Source organism: Sturnira hondurensis, unplaced genomic scaffold, assembly GCF_014824575.4.
Source record: "Sturnira hondurensis isolate 20B ecotype Veracruz unplaced genomic scaffold, ASM1482457v3 Scaffold0025395, whole genome shotgun sequence".
Taxonomy (NCBI): Eukaryota; Metazoa; Chordata; class Mammalia; order Chiroptera; family Phyllostomidae; genus Sturnira; species Sturnira hondurensis.
The window spans coordinates 318,804-325,635 of record NW_028098026.1 but is presented as its reverse complement, the minus strand read 5'-3'; the positions used below and the strand labels follow the sequence as shown (position 1 = coordinate 325,635).

Sequence of the window (6,832 nt, the reverse complement as noted above, 5' to 3'; positions counted from 1 at the left end):
TCCACCTTTGTGACTCAGGAGGACTGCAAGCAATCAAGATGGTATCTGACCCATTGTATTCCAGGGTGAGATACCCACCACCCAGGACACAGATAGAGACCCTCAGCCAAAGACACAGATGAAAGAATGCTTCCGTTTTTTATCTAATTAACATTTCCCCTAAATTCCAGTCCCCTTACCTATACTTTGCTTCTTCTTATAAAAGAATCACTTTAAAATGGAATTTAAACTCTCTTCCTTGGTGCTGCCTACAGAGGTGGCAACCATCTCTACTCAACACCATGGATGCCTTCAGACCCCTGATTAAACCTAAGATTGTCCAAAAAAGGACCAAGAAGTTTATTTGGCATCAGTCATACCGATAATGTCAAAATTAAGCTGAACTGGTAGAAACCCATAGATATTGACAGTAGGATGTGCAAAAGATTCAAGGGCCAGATATTGATGACCAACATCGGTTATGGGAGCAACAAGAAAACAAAGCACATGCTGTCAGGTGGTTTTTGAAAGTCCTTGGTCCACAACATCAAGGAGCTTGAAGTTCTGCTGATGTGCAACAAATCCTACTGTGCTGAGATTGCTCACAATGTCTCCTCAAAGAACTGCAAAGCCATTGTGGAAAGAGCAGCCCAGCTGGCCATCAGAGTCATCAATCCCAATGCCAGGCTTCATAGTGAAGAAGATGAATAGATACATTGTATTTGTGTTAATAAAACCTCAAGATTTTGCAAAAAAAATAAAATAAAATGGAATTTACGACAGTCTGTTAGGGTGCAAACCTTCCATCTTCTCAGATGGCTGGCCCTCTGAATAAAGCACCCATAAAGATTCAATCCTTGTCTCTGCTTATTGGGTCTGACAGGTGACAGGCAGCACGAACACTGGTTTTTCCAGTTTCAGTGCCTTTCAAGCTGCTACCCCCATGCTGGAGTTCAGAGGGAGTGAGTCTAAGTAGGTGGATTAAGAGAAACTGCTTGAGCTCCAGCAGTTTCTTCCATTGGTTCAATCCCTGCTGATTTTTACAGCCAGATGTTGCAGGGACTTATCTTCCTGGCACTGGAATCCTGGGCTGACAGGCCTGGTGTGAAGCTGGGACTCCTTGCTCCTGAGATACCCCTCCCAAATTTTACCCACCACATGTGGGTGAGGGACCAGCCCATTTAACATCTGTGCCGCTCCTACCAGACTGGATAGATGTGATTTCTTCAATTCTGTAGTTGTCAGACTTCCATTCAACTCAATTTCTGACAGTTCTGAGTAATGGTTGTTCTATATTTTAGTTGTAGTTTTGATGTGGTTGTACAAAGAGGCAAGCCATGTCTGCCCATGCTGCCGTCTTTGGCACCTCTTTTCCAACATTTAGATAAAAATATCTTTGAACTAGCTAGTCTTATTAGAAAAAAAGTTCCAGAGGGTCCACATCCTTCAACAACAGCTTGGCACATACCCTGGTGGCTTTTGTGTGGGTTCCTGGCCGTCCTCTCCCTAAATTCTCAAGCAAATCCAAGGGGATTTGGATTTGCCTAAAACCCTAGCAATGTTTTTTGGGGTCTCTTCTTAGTTCATTTCTTATATCATTCAGGCCTCAGCTGAAGCATCACTGTTTCATGGAATTCTCTCACCACATATACATGTTCAGAGTGGCCATTAGTGCTGCTCAGCAAATCTGCCTGGGAATCCATCTTGTAGGAACAGGGTACCAGATGCTTCTGGACCTGATTATGGTTGGGGGGGCCTATGCCATATGAGATGTGAGCAGTAGTATTCTGAGTCACTTCCAGCTAGAGCAGTTAATTGCCAGAGGAAAATACTCAGAGTTCTCTTTCTTCTGTGCAGAACTCACATTACTTGAAAGGGAAGCTGCTCTGCCAGCCTGGGTCAGTGATCAGAGCTCCAGCCGACCCACAGTAGACATGGCAGATATGTAAAAAATAAACTTATGTTATTATAAACCATAGATTTGGAGGATGTCTGTAGCCACAGCATTACCCATCTCACACTGACTGACATACTCCTTCTAGAACACTTGTGACTTTTGCATTTTTAATGTGTTTCTGTCACCATTGGATTAATTTTTTTAAACCACTGGACTGAGAGCTCCAAAACATTGGGGATATTTTTGTTGTTGTTTCTGCCGCTGTATCCCCAGCTTCTGAAAGAGTCAAAATGTAATAAAGGCTCAATAAATGTATGTCAACTGAGTGAAGGAAGAAATGAATGAACAATAATTTGTGGGGTTAGGTACAATTTTTTCTATTTTAAAGGAATGAAATTGAAACTCAGAATGGTCGCATTGGTTGCTGGGTCACATGGCAAGTAAATAGCAGAGACTGGATCAGAACCTAGGTCTGAGTCCAGAACTGATTGTACCTAGTTTGCAGCTACCTTTCCTAGACAGGAAGGCTTGGGGTACCAGGTACACCTTTTCCCAAGAGTCTTCACCTCTCCCACCAGAGAATGTCTCTGTGTTGGTGGCACTAAGGGATAAAGGGGCTCCATTGGACATCTACTCTGGAATGAATGATCCACAGATGGCTAGACAAAGCAAAGAGATTCAAAGTCGAAGGAGTGTTTGTCAGATATCTCTTTGTCCTTCATTTTACCTCTTTTAAAACAACTTCCATTATTTAAGTGCTCATTGTCTGCCAGGCACTATGCCAAGAGCTTTAGGATCATGAGCCTACAGCATCTTTATATCCATCTCAAATGATTCCTGAGGGCCAGAGAGATGAGTTCACTTGTCCGTATATACAAAATTAGTGTATCAGTTCTGGCTATAAAATAAGACACACCCCAAATCAGAGCTTCAAAATAGTAAGCATTGCTTTGACTAATGTGGCTTAGTGGGTTGTCATCCCGCATACCCAAATGTCGCTGCTTATAAAAAATATATTTTTATTGATTATGCCATTACAGTTGTCCCATTTCCCCCCTTCATTCCCCTCCACCCTGCACACCCCTTCCCCACCATTCTCCGCCCCTATAGTTTATGTCCATGTGTCACAAGTTCTTTAGATTCTATATTTCCCATATTATTCTTGCCCTTCCCCCTGTCTATTTTCTACCTATCGTCTATGCTACTTATTCTCCGTACCTTCTCCCCACTTCTCCTCCTCCTACTCTCCTGTTGCTAACCCTCCATGTGATCTCCATTTCTATGGTTCTGCTCCTGATCCAGCTGTCCTCTTAGTTTGCTTTTGTTTTAGGTGTGGTTGTTAACTCTGAGTTTGCTGTCCTTTCACTGTTCCTATTTTTTATCTTCTTTTTCTTAGATAAGTCCCTTTAACATTTCATATAATAAGGGCTTGGTGATGGTGAACTCCTTGAATTTGATCTGATCTGAGAAGCACTCTATCTGTCCTTCCATTCTAAATGAAAACTTTGCTGGATGGAGCAATCTTGGATGTAGGTCTTAGGATTTCATTACTTGGAATACTTCTTTCCAGCCCCTTCTTGCCTGGAAGGTCTCTTTTGAGAAATCCACTGACAGTCTGATGGGCACTCCTTTGTAGGTGACTGTCTCCTTATCTCTTGCTGCTTCTAGGATTCTCTCCTTCATTTTAATCTTGGCTAATGTAATTATGATGTGCCTTGGTGTGTTCCTTCTTGGGTCCAACTTGTTTGGGACTCTCTGAGCTTCCTGGATTTCCTGGAAGTCTGTTTCCATTGGCAGATTGGGGAAGTTCTCCTTCATTATTTGTTCAAATAAGTTTTTTCCACTTGTTGCTCTTCCTCTTCCCCTTCTGGTACCCCTACAATTAGAATGTTGGAATGTTTAAAGATGTCCTGGAGGTTCCTAAGCCTCTCCTCATTTTTTGGAATTCTGTTTTCTTCCTTCTTTTCTGTTTGGTTGTTTCTTTCTTCCTTCTGGTCCACTCCATTGATTTGAGTTTCAGTTCTCTTCCCATCACTATTGGTTCCCTGTGCGTTAGGCTTCATTTCACTTAGTGTAGCCTTCATTTGTTCCTCTAATTTGGGACTAAAATCAACCAGTTCTGCAAGCATCCTGATCACCAGTGTTTTGAACTGTGCATCTGAAAGGTTGGCTATCTCTTGGTCGCTTACAAGTATTGGCTCTGGGGCTTTGAGCTGTTTTTCTGCTTGAGCCATAATGTTTTGGTCTGTTCGCACCTATTACCTATGAGGGGCGGAGCCTTAGGTGTTCACCAGGGTGGGGCGACCCAGTAGCTGGGTTGTGATGCTGTATGTGGGGACAAAGTCAGAGAGGGGTAATGGCAATTGTTCCACAAGCTCTCTTGGAATTTGGTCCCGTCTGCTCCTTTCCGTGAGCAAACTGGGCCCTCTGGTGCTGGTTCCCAGGTGTGTGGGCTTGTGCACCCTCCAGGCACCTGTGGGTCTCTCTAACAAACTCTCTGTGAGCCTGGGAGCCTCTCCTGTCACTTCGACCCCCGAAAGTTTTTCCAATTGGTGCTTTTAGGCCTTATTTCCTGGGCTCTGGGGCCCTGGGTTACGTGGTCTGTCTCACTGCTCATTTTTTTTTTTTGGCCTGGTTTATCTGCGTGTGAATGTGTGACCATGGTCAGCCAGCCACTTTATGCCCTCACTGGGTCTACCCATTGCCACCCCACACCTGGCATCTGCCAACCGCCGCCTGTTCACCTGGGTCAATCTGGCCACTTTTTCCTGTGTGACCCAGCTCCACCAGCCATCTACTCTGCCCCTCTTACCAGTCTGGATGAATGGTTCATTGTTGTCGGACTTCCATACAGTTCAATTTTCTGTCTGTTTTGGTTGCATTTTTATTACTAAAACTTTGTTGTCTTTAAACTTGGTTGTGCAAAGAGGCACAGTGTTTCCACCTATGCCTCCATCTTGGTCAGACCAAATGTCACTGCTTTGATTCCCAGTCAGGGTACATGCCTGGGTTGTGGGCCAGGTCCCTGGTCAGAGGTGTGTGAGAAGCAACCAATATTTCTCTCATACATTCATGTTTCTCTCCTTCTCTTTTTCTCTCCCTTCCCTCCCTCTAAAAATAAATAAATAAAATTTTAAAATAAATAAAAGAGTAAGAATTTATTGCTTATAAGTTTGTAGCCTTATAAGCTGGGTAGTTCTAGCCTCATCTGGAATCCTACATGCTTCTTTGATCAGCAGTGGGCTGGGTTTGGCTCTACTGATCTTGACTGAACTCTCTCATGTGTTCAAGAGTTGTCTGTCTGTAGGCTGAACCAGGTATCATCAGCTGGGGCAACTGGGCTCTCCTCCACCTGCTCAACCCAGGCTCACTTAAAAGGTGGTAGCACGGGTCCAAGAAAATGAATTGAGGTTGTAAGGCCTCATGTGGCCCAGGCTCAGAACTAGCACATGGCCAGAGATAGGGACAGGGAGGCCTTGTCTTGCTATGTGATCTGAAGTTCAGGTTTGGGAAAGCCTGTGGGTATGTTGGATTAAACCAAAATGTATCAGTTATCTAATGCTGCGTAAGAAACCACCCCACACTCAGGGGCTCCATACAATAATTAGTTATATTTCTCTTGATCCTGTTGGTTGGGAGTATAGTCTGGGCTCAAGTGAGTAGTTCAGGTTTTGACTGCACTCGTTTGTGATTCTGTGGTCAGCTCTGTTGGCTAGATGGTTCTGCTTCAGGGAGCTGGGCAGTTGGCTGTGAATCCTCCAGTGTTTCATCCTCCAGCAAGTTAACTCAGACATATCCACAAGGCCAAGGCGAAGGTCCAAGGGAGAAAGCAGAAGCTGCAAGGCTTCCTGAAGCGTAAGCTTGAAACTAGCACAGCATCACTTCCACAATGTTTTATTGGCCAAAACAAGTTACAAGTTCAGCCCAGATTCAAGGGGTGAGGACACAGACTTCATCTCTTGATGGAAAGAGTGGCAAAATCACATTGTAAAAATTTATACAGAGGGAAGTAAAGGATTCCACCCATTCTGTAATAACTTTACCAAAGACTGTAAGTAACAGAGCTGGGATTCTAGCTCAGGACGCACACTGCCCCCACATAGCCCACTCTTCTCAAGCTTTAACTCTTGTGTCCCTTTCTTTGGATTTCATACTGCCTCTCATATCTTCCCTATTATTTGGGCCCCCACTAGTCTTCTGTATTAGTCAGAACACATTTGGCTGCAGGTAACAGAAATCTAAGCAGAGTGGTTTAACCTAAGAAGAAATTAATTAGCTGCTGGAATTGAGAAGTCTAAGAGTAGATTCTACATCAGGCACAGTTAAATCCAGGTGCCCATAGAATATTCTCTAAGTTGTCGTTCTTCATCTTTCTACTCCACTTGTGTGTGTGTGTTGTCTTAATCGCCAAGCAGGAGATGAAAGCAGCCCAAGGATTATATCTCAGCAGTTTAGCAGCCTCGATGGAAAGGGATCATCCTATGGTAACAACAGAAACAACAGAGAGCTCATTGTGTTCCAGGCACTGTTCTAAGCATTTGGCAGGTGTTAACTTATTTAATTCTCACAGTACCCTATGAAATATAAGTAGTCATCATCCACATTATACAAATGAAGGAAGTGAGGTCCATAGAGGTTAAGATCTATGTCTAAGGTTACACAGGTAATAAGCAATGGGGCTGGGAGTAGAACCCAACCAGGCTGGCTCCAGAGTCCTTGCTCTTAACCATTTAACTAGTTCAAAGAGAAAAAATAGTAATAATAGCAAAATTCTATCCAGAGAAGGTACTCCCTGCCTGACATTGTTCACAGCATTAGGATATAATAAGAATAATAATAAAATCATATCCATTTAATCTTTCCAACAACCCTATAGGGTAGGCATTGTCATTATCCCGATTTTACCGATGGAAAAATTGAAGCCCTGAGAGAGTTCACAAGCCTAAATTTACATGT

General features: G+C 43.5%; 1 pseudogene; it reads left to right on the top strand.

The window, feature by feature from the left end:
- Positions 1-266: 266 nt before the first annotated feature.
- On the top strand, positions 267-690 carry LOC118982531 (60S ribosomal protein L32-like; annotated as a pseudogene).
- Positions 691-6,832: the final 6,142 nt, after the last annotated feature.